At 45.7% G+C, this 20,246-nt stretch overlaps 1 protein-coding gene across 1 annotated transcript in view; it reads right to left on the reverse strand.

The window, feature by feature from the left end:
• The window catches only part of BRINP1 (BMP/retinoic acid inducible neural specific 1), an 88,451-nt gene extending 68,538 nt beyond the window's left edge, over positions 1–19,913 (reverse strand). The window contains exon 1 of the mRNA XM_065854066.2: positions 19,517–19,913. The gene's annotated coding sequence lies outside the window, so the exon portion shown is untranslated. The remainder of the gene's footprint in view (positions 1–19,516) is intronic.
• Between the last annotated feature and the right edge of the window lie 333 nt (positions 19,914–20,246).

A 20,246-nucleotide genomic window follows, 5' to 3' on the forward strand; every position in this document is an offset into this window, starting at 1 on the left:
TAGCTTTAGGACATTGGGAAATGCTGTTTTTCCTATTCTGCAGAATAAGAATTGAGACACGGGGTAGATTAATGGCTTGTCCCAGATCATTTTATAACTGCTTGAGGAATTCAACCCAAATCTCTTAAGTTTCAGCTCAATGCCACGTCTCCTTGCAGTACCCTTCCTACGCACCTTCATGCTACTATTCCAGAATTAGCTAAGACTTGCCACAGAGCTGCTAAGAATTTTTTTTGATTGCTCATTTTATGTTAGAAAAATGCCAATTCATCAGAGGCAGAACACTTTGTAGAAATTTGTTGATTTAAGGGAAAAAAAGCATTTTGATAAAGTCAGCTTTTCTTTAGAACAGAATGTGTCGAGTGTTCTGTTTGGAAGGGATTGGTTCAAGATTGTATTTTGGTTTTCATTACATGTTGAGTAATATACATCAAAAATCAAAATGAAGTGTTTTCCTAAACAGTATGTTTTGACTGAGCCAAAACAGATTTTGTAATTTACGCATAAAAAGAAACATCCCAATTCATTTAATACTTTTCTTGCATTTTGTAAGAAGAAACACCTGCAAACCATACACACAATAAACTGAACAAAAATCATATTATTCCTTACAATTTTTACTGGAAATCTGGACAAGAGAGTAATTTGAAAACTAAGTTCACAGAGGCCTGTGTCAGAGTCCAGAAACCCTGGTTTTGCTTTCATGTCTGTTCTCTTCTGTGCACCAGTCTTACCTTTCCAATATTGCAACAATTCGGACCTGTAAGCAGAGAGCTTGAAGGAAAAAACAAAATCGATGCCAAAACTGCCCTGAAGAGCAATAATGCAACGCTCAATCCGAAAGGTCAACTGTTACCCCACACCTGACACTCTCTGCAATATTTTTATTGTTCTGAAGTTCATTCCTGGGCAGGCACTTTGCCACCACGACCACATGGAGTGATCCTGATCCATAGTGTTTGGGAAATACAAACTCAAACTGCTTACTTTGGTCTGCTAGGAAGCTGAGGTTACCTAATGATTCTTGCAAATGAGATGTCTTCCTGTTTCCTTGTCCCTCAGAAAGGAGCGCAGCTCTTGACCTGGGTCTTTCATGTTCCTCAGCCCTTATGGAGGAGCAGAAGGGGTTAAAATCCACAGGCCATTGCTTCTCCTGGTAAAAGCTCCTGTTGTGTGGGTAATGACAGCCCTGCCTGCTGGGATGAAAAGCACCATTTAACTTGGAGCTTCCTATGGGCACCAGGTTCTGCCACCATTCGCGCTGGATGAAGCCAAGGGAACCAGGGGCAGCTGGAGAGGGGAGGGAGAAGGGACCCCAAGTTGTTGGTGGCTGCAAATTCTGGACCCTGGTAAAACTGTGCAGCTACCTGATGGATGCTGCCCACTGACTGAGACGTGTTAAACAAAGGACTGATTTATGTATTTAGGACAGATCCCTTTAGCGAGTAGGACACTGGTCTGAGGCTGAAAACACTCAGGTTTACCTCCTTCTACTGCTCTGCTTCCCCATATAGGGGAAGTTATATGCACATTAATACACAGGAACTTAAATTCAGGCTAGAAATGTGAGCTGGAATGTGTAATAGCCCCAAATAATATTGTTTTATTGGCAGCTTCAGAAACCTTGAGTGTAGGTCTCCTGCTCTAAGCAGCTCTGCAGCCACAGGTTCTGCTGGAAGGTCTATTGAAGTCAATGAGCCTTGGGTTGGATCTCATTGCAAAAAGATAATCAAATATCATATTAACTCTTAATTCGGAAAAGCATATTAAATTAGAAGCTCAAATTAACCTGAAACTGCATTTCTGTAATGAGAAGATTTAAAATCTGCGTATCGTGAAGGTGGAAGAACTCCTGCCCAAAGCCGGTCTCACCAGCCTTGAATCCAATCTACCTGCAGCACTGCTTTTCAGCCCATTCCCTGAAGCCTAAGCCTGGGATTGCCACTAAGACAGAAAGATGTGTGGAAAATAAAGCCATCTCATACATACCAGCATTAATCTGTCCAACACAAAGGGCAGTTACTAGCTAGACCCCAACCAATGCCAAGAGTCAAAAAATCCCAGAGGACACTGAGAATCTGCACTGGCATCTCACCATCACAAATAGTCTCTTCCATCACCGCACCAACACAGATTTGCTAGAAACCGAAGGAACTCAGCCCTTGCTAGGATTAAAGTCCAAAACTACTCAGGTCTGAGCATCTCAAACATTAAAGCAGTTTGGTACCCGAGTTTAAGGCCACCTCTAGCTGTGAGTTTTATTTATTTCCTTCTTCGAGCCTGTTCTGCTCTGTGCTAAATCCATCTTCTGACCACCTGGAGCGTTTGCGAGTCTTGGCTGTGAAGCTTGTCTGTTTAGATAGACTGTAAGTAGAGCTGGTCAAAAAATTTTGACAGAACAGTTTTTCGCAGGAAAACACAGTTCTCCTGAAATTGAAACGTTGCATGGGAACATGTCAATTTTGGCAAACTTTTTTACTTTTAAAATGTCAAAACAAATCAGTCTGATTTTCTCTCTTCATTTCAGTTATACTGAAATGTTTCATTTTGAGGAGATAAACACATTATTTTTATGTTGTTTCAATTAATTTGTTTTGACAATTTTACATATTCTGAATTGTATTGATATATGTTTAAAATACTATATAATGCATAAAATATTTGATGTTGTTTTATTTATTACATATGCTATCATTATACAATGCGAAATATTTCCCAGAGCGTTTTAGTACTTCAGCACCACAGAAACAGAATATATTTACGGTCTCAAATTAGTATTTCTTTTGAATTTTTGGGCCACAAGAGCTCTGTAGGAGCACAGTTCTCATTCAAACTGGAGCTTAAAAAAAAAACAACCACAAATCAAAGGTAAGAATTTCCCAAGGAAATAGCGTGTCCATTTTCCAAGCAGCTCTGTCAGCTCAATGACTGCAATGATAGCACCACTCCCCTCTGCACATCAGAAAATCTACTTCTCTGCTTTTTAAGGGAAAAAAAAAGAAAATGCAGATTTTCCCAGGGTGGAATTTGTGTGTGATGTTTTCATGAACATCAGGGATTTAAAAGTCTGGATGCCACTGACCTTCCGGGGCCTTTGGCTTCCAAACCACTTATATACTTTTAAAAGATATATTCCATCTATTTCTTAGAAGTCTACCTGATTATTATTTTCTTCTTCTTCTCCTTTTAAACCATATTTTTGCTCTTCCATGAATGGCAGAGGGGAATTGCTACCTGCGAATTTGCGCCATCGAGTCGGTAGTAAAAGCAGGTTGAAAAAAAGGACAAGGCGAGCGGCAGAAGGGAAGGCGAGGACGGCAACGCGGAGCAGAGCCCGTAATGAGGCAACCCGATTGATTCTTCATTTCATGGATGAAAATGTCCCCAACGGCTCCTGTACATTCACCGCGGTTTGATCAGGGGCCAAGGGCAGCGGGTTTGGGAACCGAATGCTCTACACCCATTTGCAGCGCTGAACACTGTGAGACAGAGGGTGCATTTTAAATGTATGCAAACTACATATCACAGTATCACAGTATGTTGTATGTATAGGTACACAAAGGCAGGGCCCTAACACAAATCTGTACGTGCTGGTGGATAGAGCAGGATACAGAGCATGGCTGTGCATGACCACCCCTGTTTCCCTTCCCCTCCCTTTCATCAAGCTAAAATAAAGTTTAAATAAGTAGTATGGGCTGCTCCTTCATTGCAAAGCTGCCAGCACGCCTTGGAGAGAGGGGTTAGTCACCCCACCGTGTGTGCTTTGTGCAATAGGAATAAAAAGGAGAAGAATCCTCAATCTTCAGAGGTTTATTTAAAGTGTGTGTGTGGGGTCTTTTCTGTCTGTTTTTCCTCTTAAAGGGACAGACATGCTTCTACCGCCAGGCACTGCAGTTTGAAATCTGAATTCCCCCCCCACAGCTGCTCCAAGTGCACCTCTGCATGCAGATCCGCCTGGTTATCTACTGTTGCTCCAGCTGGCCTGTCACTGTAGATTACAGCTTTTTTGCTAATAGTGGGTACTGCTGGAGTCTAAGACTTCCATTAAAGGCTGACGTTTCCACCTCCCCGCCTCACAAATCGCTCCAGCCCAGACAACGTTTCTCTACGTGCGGCCTCATCTCTGGGGTGGGAAAGGAGCAAAGCGCCTCAATTTGTTTCTGCATCAGGCAACAATGGAACAAGCTGAAGGTAGCAAAAGATGTTTGTGGATGATAAATTTTGAAAACTGGGGATTATTTACTTGAAAATTGATCTTGTCCCTTGTCATTGGCACCTCCATAATATTGTCACGCCCCATCCCTCTGTCAGCAACAATACAATTGAGCATTGAATTGCCCCCTGGAAAAGTCTTGGAGGGAAATGTTTTACTGCTCCAAGCCACACTGTGGAGTCTCTTTGGAAAGGAGGAATGCTCCTGCAGGGATAGATTGCCCATCCATGCCAGACACTGCAAATCATTACCCCTTCATTGCCAGAGGAGCTGAAGGCTGCTGACAGATCAAAAAGAATTGGCATGGACACTTGACCTTTCTCCATCGCCAGGAGGAAATCATTGACCAGGAAGAGCAGCACATGCTCTACTGGGCTCTACAAAGGGAGGGAAGAGGCTCTGGGGGAATTCAGAGCTATTTGTAAAACAAACACTGCTGCTTCAATGCAACCTGTGCAGTTGGCTGGCGTTGCCATCACTCGTGGGCACACTGAAGGGGGGACTTCCAGTTTGGCATGTGCCAGGTACCATTACAACTCCTCATGCTTCAAAGGTGACATGGAGATTGAATGCCCAGGAGATTTCTTTTTGTGGATGCTGAAAGATTCACACCTTTGTGGGCTGGGAACAGGATAGAACATGCTAAACTGTAGTTTACAGTTTCGTTGGCATGATGTCCTGTCAAAGGGAGTGAGCAGTCCCCTCTACCAGCATGGACACTGCTGACTTCTGCTAGATTTTCCCCATTGCTTGATAGAACCTACATGCCTCTGCAGCCTCCCAAAGTGACTCTGTCTGAAAGCAATCCAGAGCAGGCATTCCATTTGTTTCTTCAACAGCCAGACTCCCAGAAAGATCCTATGCAATCAGCTGGCCAAATCCAAATCTGAAAAACACCTCCATCACCGATCATGATTAATTAATTCTCTTCTGACATTCCCCAGGGCACCTAGCAGCTAGTCAGAGCTGCTGGAGAAAGAGACACTGCTGGGAAAGAGGAATAAACAGACTTTCCTCAACTGCAGCCATGGAATTAGATAATAAATAGCTAGCTAGAGAAATAATTTTCTGAGAGTGGTAAATCAAATGCAGAACAGGAATACAGCTAGTTGGCTTATCCCTGTGAAATCAAAGGTGTTTGGAAAGAGTTTCCAAAGAAAAGAGGGTATTTAGAGTCTGCTGTGCTCAGGAAGACATAGCATGAAGTTATCTATCATGTCTAATGTGACTGCTTACAATGACATACAGCTATACTTGGACATTTTATTCTTGGTATAATATTCTTAGACCAAAGCAGCTCAAGGAAGCTTCCTCCTAATTTACATCTCTGTTTTCTCTCTCCTCCTGCCTGGGTTGCAGACTAGACAACACCTTTGTTCCCACAGCACCAATATGGTTTCTCTCCACCAGCTGTTGTGTATTTGGGCTGTGCTCCTCAAGGAGCTATAGATATCAGTCCAATGTATGGATTCTTCAGGCTCTTCTACCTGCCCTCTCTCCTCCCTAAATCTGTGTGCTCTGTCCAGATTTGTCCATTAACCACACAACCAAGGCTCCAGTGACAAAAATGTCATCCCGCAGAACTTGAAGAAGCCAGCAGGAACTCCAGCAACATCCTGGCTCCAGGTATCGACCCTGTGATGTGCATCGTACCAAGCAGATGGTGGTCTAATCCCTGCCAGCATGCAACACCCAGTGTGCGGAGAGCACCCCGTAACCCCTGTCTGATTGAACATGCATATTTGCATTTCATTTTACTCAAGCACTAGAAGTCCCTGTGCACAAATTCATCCAGATGAATCAAGTGCCAGACACCCAGGTTTGAGGTCCTACCACAGCAAAAAGGAGAAATCTGCTGGTTCCCCTTTGCCCACACATCTCCCAACCCTGTAAGTCTTTGCTCTCCTTTTGGCCTGTCTATCCTTCAAGATACAGGTCCTACCTTTCAGAAACCCTTCTCCTCCACTCCTTAGACATTTGGTTTGGACTCTGTTTCCATTGCAGCAAGGGTTTCTGAGCTTGCAGTTGGGTCTCCTGCCTTCCTACACACCTTCACCTGGACACTGAAATCACTGCATTTCACCGCCCCTTTGCTACTCTCCCCCTTCACCCACCTTGCTCCTTCTTCATCCCTCGCAGCGGGCACAGCCAAGACACGTTATTAACACTTGCCACTTCGTTAGTGGTCTTGTGCAGGAGGATCAGAGGAGGAGAAAAGAGGAAAGCATGCAAAAGTGGAAAATAAGGAAAGTCAGATTAAAGGAAGGGTAGCAAAGAATTGAAGGTGTGAATGAGAAAGTGGAGGAGGAGAAGAAGTATGACAAAAACCTAACGGGTGAGAAAGAGACTCATAATTAATCCACAGTCTAGTGAGAGAGCAGAGGAATGGAAGTCAAGACTGTGGGCTGCTCTATACACTTCTGCTACCGATTTACTCTGTGACTTCAGCCAAATCTTTTTATTTTCTCCTTTTATGTCCCACTGCTGTGTATCCTTTGAATATATGTTGTTTGAGGTATGAATTGTCTTTAACTGTGTGTAGCATAAAGGAAACTGCAATCATAGGCACTAAAGATGCCAGACATTATTTTTAACATATACTAAAATTAGGCACAAAAATGTTCTTGGGGATTGACTGACAACGTTTATTAATTCAGGCTGAATCCATTAGATAGTTACTGTCAAAAAATGGGATGGGAAAAAGTGAAAAGAATCAAAGTACATGACTGCATTATTTCTTAACTTAAATGCTTCATATTGAAATGTTTACAAAGCAGATCTAGAGGAAATGAGGAAAAAACCCAAACGAAAGTGAAATAATCCAGTTATGAAAAACGTCATGCATTTCTGCAAGATATAAAGTTTTGAAGTGATTTTTTCTTCTCCTTTCCTTCTAGTCCTGCATATAAAAAGAGTTTTCTCATTCTTCCCTTCACCTTAATTATGTTTGAATAGCTAAAAGTAATTTTTTCTTTTCATTTTGTTTCAGAACCCAATTGACAAAAAAAAAGTCATCATTATTCAGCTATCCCCACTAGGAATTACAATAACTGTCTGTCAGATCTTCGTAACAACACAAGAGGCTGAGATTCTGCAAGTTTCTTAAGCTGATGACTTTCATAGTCCTTTGCTCTCTTCTAGTCTAAACCTGCATTCAACAGAGAACTTATAGTAAAATAATTAGATTCACAGAAAAAAAAAAAAGTGAGCAAATCCTTATATCAAAAAATGAGAGAAAAGTTCCTGGGAAATAATCTGAGACTGGATTTACTTTTTCCATTAGAAACTGTCATCTACTGCTGTTTTATTTTAAGACAGCCAGAGCATCCCTTTTTACCATCTATTTCTCTGAATTCTTCTGAATTTTTTTTAAGCACCACTGTCTCTAATGTGTAACCAAATAGGTATGAGGTCCCTATAGATAACTGGAACATGTCATGCCCAAGTGTATCTAACATTAAGCAAAAAAAACCAACCAACAGAAATAACCAAAAGCAAACAAACACAAACCAGCCTGTCCTGGGGATCCTCAGGCATCTCTGACACCCATTTCTATCTCTGGCTTTTCCAGTACAGGACCCTGCTCACAGCCACCCCCTGGCAATCTCAGCCCCACAGGTATTATATTTGGGGCACCATCACTTACTTAGCTTCCTGCATCCAGTGGATTTCAAGAGAATTAGGCACATATTTAGGAGTTAGGCATCTAAATATTTCTGGGTGCTTCTACATTGGCAAAGAACTCTGCTCCCGCATTCCTTAGCCATAGACACCGCATTTGTATTAGTTCACTTTTGGGGTTTTCTTCAGGAAGAAACAAGCTTCTACTAAGAAGAAACCTAGTTCTGGGTAAATCTTGCTTTATTAACATCAGTTGTAGCCAATATGAGCAAGCACCAACCCTCCAAAGGCTTATTGTCATCTTCCAGTCCTTCAGCGCTGTCCCAGAAGACTCTGCATAGGGTGTGCAAAAGCATCCTGAGCATCTCACTACAAAAATACCACATTATTGAGCTGGAAATCAGCCCACACACCCTTTCAAGAGCCTGGAATTTTAAAATTACACACAAAAAGATCAAATCCAGAGTGTATCTCAGCTCTCCTGTAGATTTCTTTTTCCCCAGCTTCCAATCCGATTTGCAGCGGTCTGCAGACAAGCAGTAAGGCTGTGCCAGGGCAGCCGCATGTGCGTTTGTCCCCAGCCCTCTGTCCACCTCTATTCTGGCACCCAAGGGAGGGTCATGCCCCCAGCATCAAAGCAGCATCTCTGTTATCTGAGATATGAAGGGTTTGCAGACTGTACTTCACTGGTCTCAAGGCTCTATGGAAGAGCTGCCTTGAAGAAGTAGCAGTGAGAAAAAAAAAATATATGTATATTTATATATATAAAAGCCCTGGACAAAATTTCTGTCTTCAAACTTGAAAACAAACAGTAATGAGAAGCACTGCGGGAGAATCCACTGGTAGGAAGGACTTATCAGCCTCTTTTGCTCTTCTTTTTAATGTAAGCAGCTTTATCATTAATTGCTATTTACTGCAAATGCTGAAGTCGGTAAAAAGTCTAATACGCTGCACGGGAACAGTGGTCTTTATTCAGGCTTCTTAAAGCACAATGCACATGTGTGTATTGTGCACGTGCACACTTCATCGTGCATGTTGTGTAAGTAAAAGCCCTATTTCTCTGAGCAAGGGAGGGAAAGAGATACAGTTAGCATATTCTTCCCTTATATATTCCAGTAAAAGGCCAACTTCATTAGTGGTCTTATGCAATGAGGGATTAATTCAGACCAGTCTTCTAAATGTTGGGCCATTGTGCTGGGTTAGAAGGGGGTCAGATGCAAACCAGTGCTACTTTTGCCCAGCACTGGAAATATAAAGACTGAGTATTGCTGAACATCAGTCTATGGGGGCTACATATCCCGAGGACACAGGTTGCTGTATTCTTAAAAAAACCAAACAGATTGTTTTTCTCATCCCAAACTTGGAGCCGAGTCCCCCGAGTGGTTCCCATCCACTATATGAGCTGGAGGGCTCAGAACCACAGCACTGGCTATAAGAAAGTCAGCTCTTATGCGTGGGAACATGCATTTAAAAAGCTCTTCTGAAAGATATCAGCCGAAGTGACCTGCCCAAGGTCATATATAACACATTGGTGACAGCATTGGGATTGAACTACCTTGCTACAGTGCTGCTTTATTCACCCAGCGCTGTTGCATCCCAAAACAGCTGCTGCTCCCTTCTACTCCTTATTGGAGTCTCCTTAGAGACACATCTGTCCTGTGCTCCGTAAACCATCATATACCTATAGTCTTTTGTTCACTATCCCTCACCATGCAGTTTTATTACAGATCCCTGAATTTTCAGCCTAGTCTACAATCTGCTTATTCCTGCCAGCCATTCCCCTGTTAGACCCTCACCTCACCTTTCAGCCTTGTTGGTGTTCTACATACTTGAAATGCAGGGACAATTCTGATTCTCTGGGGGAAATCCAGCAGAATTTCACTGAGGCCAGTGTGCTGGTCTCTTTCTTTTTTAAATGCAAATGGTTGGAAATCAGAACCTAGCACCAGTTATCTGCAGTCACATTTGAAACAATCCTTCAAAAATACTAACTCACAACTGCCATTTTAAAGCTCTGATCCCTATTCCTGCCACCTGTAAAATTTTATTCCCCTCCCTTCTCTGCTCCTTTCATTAGAAATCAATCTTCCAGTAACACAGGTAAACTGCAGTCCTACCTCATAGCTCTTTTTTCACATGCATCTTTCTCATGCATTTTGCAGAGCAAAACCTCCCTTGTCCATCCTACCCCTTTCCAGCCAAGCCTATGAGCACAATCATCATCACACCAATACAATATCTTGTCGACAGATTTGCACCTGCCCATCACATCTGTCTCTTGTTTGCAATCCAGGAAGCAAAGGAATCATTTGTCCCAGTGTGGTGACTGGTCTCAGCATTCACACTTGCGTTGCCAGTGAACTTTGCATTCCTACCTGCCAACTCTCCGCTCCCTCCCAGCCCCAGCCATGCGCCTGTCTCAGAGCTTTATTCCCTCTGGAGCGTATGCTTTCCTCACAGCCAGTAGCTTTTCATCCTTCCCACCTTTCTGAAGGAAACACAGTTTTGTCATCTGTCTCAGCCCCAGTGCAGCTGACCATAGAAGAGCAGTCTCCTCTCTGCTCAACTGGTGATGCTTATGGCTGCTGGACAAGCGGCCCTCTACAAGTGTCACCTGCTGAAGCTGAGCATCCTTGCCTGTCTACAGCAGCCTGTCCTCCCTCGACCCAAATGTATGTCTTCAGCAACAGGGAAAAGAACGGCCGATATGAGGAGTATGCAGAAAGGCAGGTTGCTGCTTCCTTCCACCAGCACATCCCCAGCTATGGTGGAAGCCCATGGGCAGGATGCAGGACTGTGCCCAGCATATGGCAGACAGGGTGGACCTCTGGCTGGAGAAGGCATCTGGGAACCCTCTGGTGTGTGGGGTTGTAGTGCTGGGGAGAAAATGTGGGAAGAGGTGGGAGACTAATGGGCTCTTTCACTAATGTCCCTCCACTCTCTCACTCCTACCAGGCTGGTTTGATTACATCTCTAGATTTAATGCATCCAGGCGTTTATCTCTGCCGCAGCCTTGGGCAAATTCTTTAAGGTGACATTTTACAAACACCTTGGAGGCTGATTTTCCAAGTGTTCAGCATATCCCACTGAGATATTTAAGGTCCTGTTTCCTCAAATGTTCCGTTTACCTTGCCACCGACTACTCAAAAAAATCTGCCAAGGCCAAGCCCGAGCTCCTGTTCCTGTGAACTGAAATGCTTCCACAGACTCTAATAGGATTTCAATTGATCCTCAAGCCTTGTGCTGCACTTTCTCTGGTTCGGAGCAGAGGTGATGGCATTCCCTGTTTCTTTTCCTCCTCCTCTGTCTGGACTGCAGGGAGCTCACGTCTGAACAGTACCCAGCACCGAGAGACTCCAGGCTCATCTGAGCTCTGCACCATCCAGCAGATAACGGTTGTGATAGAGGAAACAGAAATGTGCAGCTCAGGGTCATTGCAGCTGCTTATAACCACCCATTTTATGTCCTACTTCAATACCTACTGTAATCAGTGGAATTACTTTTGTGGGAGTTGACACAGAAGAGGAGATTGTTGGATTGATATTCTGTCTGGCATTGATGAAAACCTTTTTATAATACCTTAATCCAGCACCCACAGAAGCAATTTGCTAATCTCTTGCTGACTTAGCTTCTAGCAGGATCGACCATATCCAGTCATATTACCTGGCCATCCATATTATCTTCTTTCTGTGCAGAGAAAAATGTCCTTCCTGACCCAAGAAGATGGTCAGCTTTTGCTTTGAAGCATAAGATCTGATTACCATTGTCCTACATTGCAGAGCTGCAAATGCTATTAATTGCTAAAAAGTTATGTAGCCCTTTACACTTCAAATCCATCCAGACTTTTATCTTAGCGACATCCTGCAGCAGGGAATTGCGTAGCTTCACTATACACTGAAGAAAGGACTATTTCCTTTTAATTTGCTTTAAAAGTTGTGCCCTTTAATTTTGATGTGCCCCCTTGTTCTTATATCATCAAAGCATTAAAATGTTTCTGATCACTTTTCATTCTAACCTTCATATACTTTTGTACTGGAACCCAGATGTCCCTTCTAACTCCTAGCTTTCCCAGACTAAATAAACTATTATTTCCAGGCTTTCCTTATTTAACTTGTTAATATTTGTAAAGCAATTTAAAATATATTAATACGGTTCAATTATACTCTCACTTCTATTTTCCGTCCTTCCTTTTAATGTCTCAAGTATCCATCTAATTTGCCATCAATCTCCATTGATTCTCCTTCAGATGATATGTTAGTCTTTATAATATCCTGGGGAATATTTCTTCTGCCTTCCTGACCAGCATTTTGGAACAAAGAAGCTGAACTCCGGCAGATCATAAACATGATTCACTCAGCACGCAGCATGTGTATGGATTTACAGTTGCTTAGACTTTGATCCTGGAAATATGTTTCATTATGTCCGTGGGATTGTAATTAAGAGTTTGTCTGTGTGATTCAAATCACAGGATCAGGCCCTTCACAGTTATCATTGCACTGGGTCAGCAACACTTCAGTACACATTTGAAAACAAGTCTATATTCAATATTCTGTGAGCAATATCTAAGCACTCAGTTACACACCCTGCAGAAGTGGGGCCTGCATACCATTTAGACAAGGGTGTGATTTGATGTCTCCCCCATCACAAGTAGGGGAGAGATGGACAACGAAAAATGGGTATTCACTCCTTCTCTTTCCCACAGAAAGTCTGAAACAGACAAGGATGTTATATGGCACCAGATGTAAAACAAATCCCAAACAAAATATTTTTGCACACAACTCATAACTATTTACATACTGCAGAATATGACGAAAACCAAAAGCATAAGAGGACTCAGCAAAGAAATGGCCATACCCAGGGGAGCTGGGCTTCCTGGTGACACTGCACAGGACAGTCCTGGGACAACTACTGGCTTTGCATGTCCTCAGATAGCTAAACAGTCATCCTGAGAGTGCCAGCACTCATCCATGCCTTTCTGCTCCCCTCAGTGTCCTGCTCTTCTGGTTAGACCACTTCTCAGTTTCTCCAGAGTCCTAAGAAGGTCCAATCTGTCTCCATCATCAAAAGGTATCCCTCCTTCCTCCATGTCACTGGCAAATACCTTGAGCAACACATCCAGTTGTAATCACTGTATTTATAATTAACTCTTGTCCCCCAAGAAAATAAGAGGATTGATACACGTGTATTGCTAAATGCACAAAAAAATATTTTGCCAAAATACTTATGAGAACTCTAATTACCGCTGTTAGGTTACTTTAAGCCAGCACCATATAAACATTGTGGGAGAACCCTAACTGGTGGCTTTTCCCTGGCTGATTAGATTTGTCTATTCACTGCCTAAAACACAGTACAGCAACCCACCATCATTTTCAAATACTTGATATTTCTCTTTTAGGAGAGTGAAAGTAGCAGATAAACACATTATCAGCATTCTCAGGCATAAAACAGCGAAGCCTGGAGTTGTTTTGCAGAAGCAACTCCGAATTCAGATGACATGACATAAGCAATTCTAGAAATAGCTGCTGGTCTTAAGGCTACGTTACATGTATCCTCCCTGCTGCTTTTTTATCTCCATCCACAATTTTAACACAGACATTATGCTGTCTTGGTTAGTTATTGCCTTTGACTTTCTCAGGCATTCTTCAATCTCACCTTATCTCTCCTAAGCTCTCCCTGCTCCCCCAAAACACACCTTCGATTTTGACTGCAAATCTCCCCCAAGAACAGAGCAGTGCAAGAGATGCCTGGAATAACTCCAGCATCCTCATATTCTAGGCAAGGAGGTGGTCCGAGCCAGGAGGGACCCATAGCCACATATGTACCCCAGCATATGTCTGAGGGCTCCACTTACCCGCTCACCATCTGTACCTGCTCGGAGAGCAGTCACACGCTGAAAGCAACCCGGCTGCTCCAGCACTCCCAGCCTGCCTCACTGCTGGTTATGCCACTGATCCCACAGGTCCAGCTAAAGATTCACACCTGCTTGTCCTGGTTCTCTGGCCTCCCCTGCATCGTCAGCCTCCTCCCATCCTTAGAATCTCTCCTTGGTTAGTTTTAGTTTCTTTGTTATTTTCTAACTAATGCTCTAAATTATGGAACAAACTTGGTTTTATTTATTCTTCTGGTCCTGGCTGGCACACCTGGAATATTCTGCCTGCAAAAGCCAATTATTTAAAGCTCGCACTCCCCACCTTCCACCCTGCTTCCCGTATCAGCATCCACAACTGCAAGAATAAGTTACCACCAAGGTCTTCAACGTTAGCAACGTATCTGACAACCTCATAGGCAGCTCCAGCCAGAGTAAAGAGATAGCTAAATGGGATCAGTTGTGCCGACTCAGGACTTCTGGCCAAAACTGCATCCAAAATCATGATGGACACAGAGTCTAGAGCACAGGCCAGGTTCTAAATCACGCTCTAAATCAAACCCTAAGAAATCCTCACTCACCATGGAGCCTGTGAACTCCCCTGGCTTCAACTGGCTGGGATGATTTACAGCAAGTGGTTCCAAGCCTTTCACAGGTACTCACCATACGGTGTATTTCAGCTGTAATATGCATAGATATTAAAGTCGAGGTTATACGACCTGTCATAAGGCTGTAGGCTTTATCTTCTATGAACACCAGGTAGAAGTGCACACTTTATATCAAGATAGCCATGAGACCAGTCCCAAGCACGAAGAGATTGCAAGAACAAAGCTATGCTGCTAGAAATCAGGCAGTACGGGAGAACGGATGGGAGTGAGAGCTCCCTCTGCTCCTATATTCTGTTTTGATTTCCAACAAAAAGCCCTGGAGCCTCTGTTATGTGTGAGAACCTCTCCCAGCTTGGTTTACAAGCTTTTGTGTCATTGTTTTGTATATGTCAACCCAGAGCTGGCTTTGTTGTCATTTGTGAACTTCTGGGACCAAAGATGTCACCGTGATGGCAATACTCCATTGAACAGTGCTCACTGCTAACACACAGACAGAATTTGTTCCTTGGCTTGAAAACTGTACTGGTGCTCCTGGCATCTGAGTTTCTACCTCTGCCCAGCATTTCTATCACCAATATAAACACCGAATAACGACAATATGTGTCTGGCAAAGGCTATTCACTCTGTCCTCCTCTGGAGGCCACCATTTGAAGTCATTTCAGATTATTTGCTCCGATCAGTTGCTACTGCTCTGACTCGCTATTATTTCTATTGCCAGCATAAAACGTGACCCATCAGCAGTACAACTAGCTGGTTTTTTCCTGAAATGGAAGCAGGGAATCATGCATATGAGAGTTCAAGCACTGGGGAACACTATGTCAACACCTAGAGACGTGCCATCATAGGGGCATCGTGCTGCCGTGGGGACCAGTGTCACCAGCACCGTGCTCCACGCGGGCCTGTCACAGACGCAGTAACAGCCTTGTGCACAGCTAAGCTCTGTCAGCTGCTCCTTGTAGGCAATGGTAAAATGGATGTAGAACGCATGACTTCAGAAGAATAAAGAGCAAAAATAAATAAGTGCCTTTCTCTGTCTCCTGTGATGCTGCTTGCAGGTGTTGCCTCAAGGCTGCAAGAAAACAGCTCATCGAGCGTGGGGCTGAGAAGGTACAGACATGTATTAAACTCCCCAACCCAGCCACAGAGGGAATCCTGGGCTTGACTCTGAGCCCCTTTTCAATATAACACGTTTACACCCAATTCACACCACCTTTACTTAGGATCTGATCCAGCACCCCTGCAGCAAACTTGAGGCCTCCAATTGTCTTCAGCTCAGTCTAAACCAGCTGCTCCTCTGATTTCTGCTCTTTCTCCTGTTCCTCTACTCCTAGCACTTTTTCTTTTCTGAAACGGCACAGCTCAGCCTGCCAAGTCAGCAACAGCTATCGCACACCTACTTCTCCAACCCTGGTGAATGTCACGTCGTTTGTCTAGTCCAGCTCTGCCCATGTCTGACTCTCTCCAGACAGAACTCAGCAGATACATCCAGTTTCCTTCCCCTGGCTGCTCTGCTGACTGATGTCTCCCTTTTGCACACACCAATTTCAAGCTGCAGCCCTGTCCAACCGAGCTCTGGTCCCAGCACGTCAGCTGGACATGGCAGTGCAGGGGCACAGTGAGCAGAAACCTCTCCTGGCATCTGAGAACACCCTGGGTATCACATCCAGCCGGAAGAAGATACTCTGCCCTGACTCAGCCCAGCACCATTCAGTAACTCAGCATCCTGCCCCAGGCAGCAGGTATCTCCCAAGCAAGAGGAAGAACCGGGGGATCAGATCGTGGTCCACAGGTCTATTTAGACACCAGATCCCTCCCTGCATGGATATTCTGTCTTTCTGAGAAGCTGCTCTGCGTGGCCTGGAGGGAAATGGGCCAAGGTCCTTATGGTTGTTAAAAATCCCGTGATACTTTTGCAAGAGGGATGGTGTAAATCAAATCACAGGGCACAAGCTACCTAACTCCGGGTAATTTATATTCTGCCTCACTAAGTTCATCTCTGCACTTTCAATGCATGAAGTGATTTTTCACTTCCCCTGTAGTATTTGCTGGCACGGAAAAGCTGCTGGGCTCTGTCCCAGAAGTAGCTGCATTTCATCACCGGGTAAAAAGATTCCTGCGTGTATCGGGTCAGATCCTCAGCAGAACTCCCGTCTCCCCCCCAAAAAAACCAGCGCGTTTGCAGCCAGAAAGGATCCGGCCCAAACCCATTCAGCTGCACCTGGGCCCCTTGGAGAAGAGAGCCCTGTTGTTATTTATCGTTCCCCCGCCCCCGCATTATTATTAGCGCTTGGCTCCGGCTCGGCGGGAACGGGGGGGTGAGGGGCGGGCGATCCCCGCGCTCCGCTCCGCGCCGCTCCGCGCTGCGTGGAGACACAGCGCCCCCTCCTGGGGCCCGGCGGCAGGAGCCGGCACTGGCGCAGCGGGCGCGGAGCTGCGCGGGGGCGGAACAAGGGGGTGTCTTTCCCGCGCTTCCCCCGCTGTGGCGGGGCGGGGGGGTCTCTCCCTGGTTTTCCATTTGCAAACGTCACACCTCGGGGTGATTTTTGGGGCTCATCACCCCCATTTCTGATCTTTAGCTTCCCCCCCATTATTTTTTCCTGCCTTCTTAACGTTTCTGCATCAGCTGTAAATACTGTATCAGCACAGAGCCCTGGATAAACTATAGAAATCCCCCTCCACTTCTGGAGGTGAGCAGGGCTGGAGTCGGTTTCTGCAGCACGTTCCTGAGCGCTGCACTCTGAGCAGGCAGCAGGACTTCTGCCTGAGCAGACTGAAGCACTGGGCTTGGAACTATTTCTGTTACACAGAGAAGAATGATCATTGTCTGCCAGCAGACCCATCCCTGTGTAGTGTTTAGCATCAGCCTTACACACGCTTCTGATGTAGTAAACAGCAGAGGTGAGGAGGGAACACAGACACATTCTCCGTCATCTCTTCTGGGACACCTTTTACCTAGAGCAAGCCAATTCACCATCCGTTCCTCATCTCTAAACTCCTAACACAGACTTTAGTCATCCTCATTATATTCCTGTTCTGGGAGGGCTGGACAGTCTCCTCACTAGGGCCTACAGAAAGAGGTGAAGGGGAGGAAGGTCAGAGGGGAGATGTTGATTAAATACATCTAACACCAGTGACATCATCTCCCTTGCACATACTACACCATTTCTGATCAAAAATGCTTGCAAAAGCATGGGAGTGTTTGTACTCCAAGGATGGGTTTTGCCCTGAAGCAGGGTAAGACTGAAGTGGAGCCTTGTACCATGTATGTTTTAGCTCTAGATACATGTGTGGTTTTGCTCCCATGCGCACTCTCGCAGGGGAAAACGCAGCGTAACTCTAGCAGAGCACTTCCCATACTCACAGACTCCAGCTCTTGATCAGAGAGAGCATGATGGGTACGAGCTTGCCACTGGTCCCCCCACCATCTCCCTGGTCCCCTGTCTGCTGCTTGTCTGCCTTTCCAGTACCAAAATCACGAGTCCTGAGAACATGCGAAGAGCAGTAAAACAGACGTAGATATTTAAGATGTAGTGAGCTTTTTCTGCTGAGTCGCAAAGGGCTTTGGAGTCAGACAAACCCCAAATCAATGCCTGGAACTAACTACAAGGGAGAAGACTATCCTGGAGGAACAAACCACCTACTGAGAGACCTGCAAAGAAGACAGCGTGTGTGTGCTCATGTGAATGTCTCAATGTTTGATTCACATAATGAGAATCTCAGTGCAGTTACTTCTGCACATTACAGTGTGTGTTCGTGTGTAGATCAGGTCTCTGTGTCTGAGTGTAGAGGAACTGTGAGGTTGCGCAGCTCCAATAGATGTTTGCATCCATGTGAGAGCGAGACCAAGATGCTGTATTTAAGCACGGGGTGGACTGTGCGAGTTCGGCAGCATGTGTTTTGTGTGCTTAGTATGTACATGCATGTGAGGGAGACCACGACTGCTTGTCTATGTGGTGTGTGGGAGGGAGAGAGCCCGGGTTTGTCTGTCACTCACAAACAGATCTGGATCAATCCTTTTCCTTTTTAAGGAATTTTTTAAAAAATAATTTAATATTTCTTATACCAAAGCCTCATCTCCTTTTTACTCACTACCTCCTCCTCTCACCATCCCCTGAATACTTTTGTACAACTCTTAGGAAAGCAGCTGTACTGCTATTACCAAATTATTATAATTATGCACCCAGATGAGCAGCCAAAGTAAAGCATGAAGCACCCTTCCATCCTACCTAGTGCAGATGTCAATCACAAGGCTAAATTCACACATTAAGACCGCCAGCACTCCAGCTGCGGCTTGTTTCTGCCCATATAAAGGAGGCTGCACCTAAGAAGTGACACCCCCTCCTCTCCCCACTCCCAAGTAAAAGCACAGAGGGACTCTCCAAAGCCAAAACACGCTCACACCTACAGCCCTCCTCTCTTCTGACTATCACTGGGTCTTCAGACCCAGGCTGTGCTGGACCTCGAAATGATGTAATGGCGTTGAAATGCCCTCTGTCCCCCTATTCCCCATGGACTGGAAAAGGCAAAGTTATGCTCCACATCAGCCTCCTAAGCAGCACTGAGAGCTGAGCTGGAGAAAACCAATCTCCTGCATTATGGGATGCAGCTCCCCCCACCCCCGCCATCACTGCACTCCCCCGGCTCTGCCGCTGTCTCCCAGTCCCCACGAGAAGTCGAGGCAATCAGCCCAGTGTGGGATTGAAGGCGACAGACTTTCCTTTTCCTCCGCGATTTGCTTGTCACTTGTGAAAACGGAGCAGTGGATTAAGTGGAGATGACACCATCTCCTTGGGGACTGTGTGTCGTCGTCCCCCCCCTCCATGAGATGTATCAACACTCCGGAATACAGATGGAGCGTGGCTCCCTCCCGCCCCCACCTCAAGTCGCGGGCTGAAACCCTATTGCCGGGCATCTTCCTGGAGCTACATCTTTCCCCAGTAGGATCCAGTGCTCCCAGTCTCCCCAGTACCATGCTCACCACACACACAACCGCTAATCGGGCTGCAGGACTTCTGCCATCCAGCCCCCCCTCCATCCTCCCTGTAACTCTGTGCCCAAGGTGGGGGGGGCAAGGCAGAGAAAACGTGTGCGCGGCCGGGGACGGAGAGGGACCGCGGGGCGCGTTACACAACGCGGCCGAGGCAGGACGGGGGAGCCCGGTGGGCGCCCGCAGCCGGGGCACCGCCGCAGCCGCAGCGCTCGCCTTACCTGATGCTAACGTCCCTCTCTGGCGGAGATCTGGTCGCCCGTGGGTTTTATTCGGCTCGGTAGGAACTTGTGGGAGAGCTTCTCTGTCCAGCTGGCATACTGGGTGTTGGGCTGATAATGCAGGCGTGAAAATCCTGGGGCTCTAGCAGTCCTTTTCATGCTCAGACAGAAAATCCCCTTCCTTGATCCAGATCGCGGGCATTAAGGGCAGAGGCAAAGAAAAAAAAAAATTCCTTTTTTCTCCCTCGTCCTTTTCCTTGCCTTTTCCACCCCCCCTTCCCTTATTCCTGCGCCCCTCCTCTCTTCTGCTGCTCAGTTCGTAGCCATCGGGGGAAGGAGTAGAGGCAGCAGGGAGAATGGAGAGAGGGTTAGAAATAAAAATGAAAAGGGCTCCAGGAGGGAAGTGAGAGGCTGGGCTTGCCACCGGGGGAGGGGCTTGGAGCGGTCTGGAGAGGATGAATGGGGAAGAGGAAAGTGGGGAGGAGCCCCAGCCTGGCCATTTTATTCTAAGAAGTGTTTTGTACATAATTAGAGAAGGGGGAGGGGCGGAGGCGCAAAAAGGAGGAACTTAAGCTCCGACCAGACGGAGCCTGGGCCGTGGGAAGAGAGGATGAGACCGCGAAGAGCCGCTGGACGGGGCTGTGGAAGATCTAAACTTGTCTGTCCCTCGGATTGGGGGAGGAGGAGGCTGCAACAGGACTGGTTGCGATTCCAGGCAACCCTCACGCGT

The sequence above is a fragment of the Patagioenas fasciata genome, chromosome 20, assembly GCF_037038585.1.
Source record: "Patagioenas fasciata isolate bPatFas1 chromosome 20, bPatFas1.hap1, whole genome shotgun sequence".
NCBI classification, from domain to species: Eukaryota; Metazoa; Chordata; class Aves; order Columbiformes; family Columbidae; genus Patagioenas; species Patagioenas fasciata.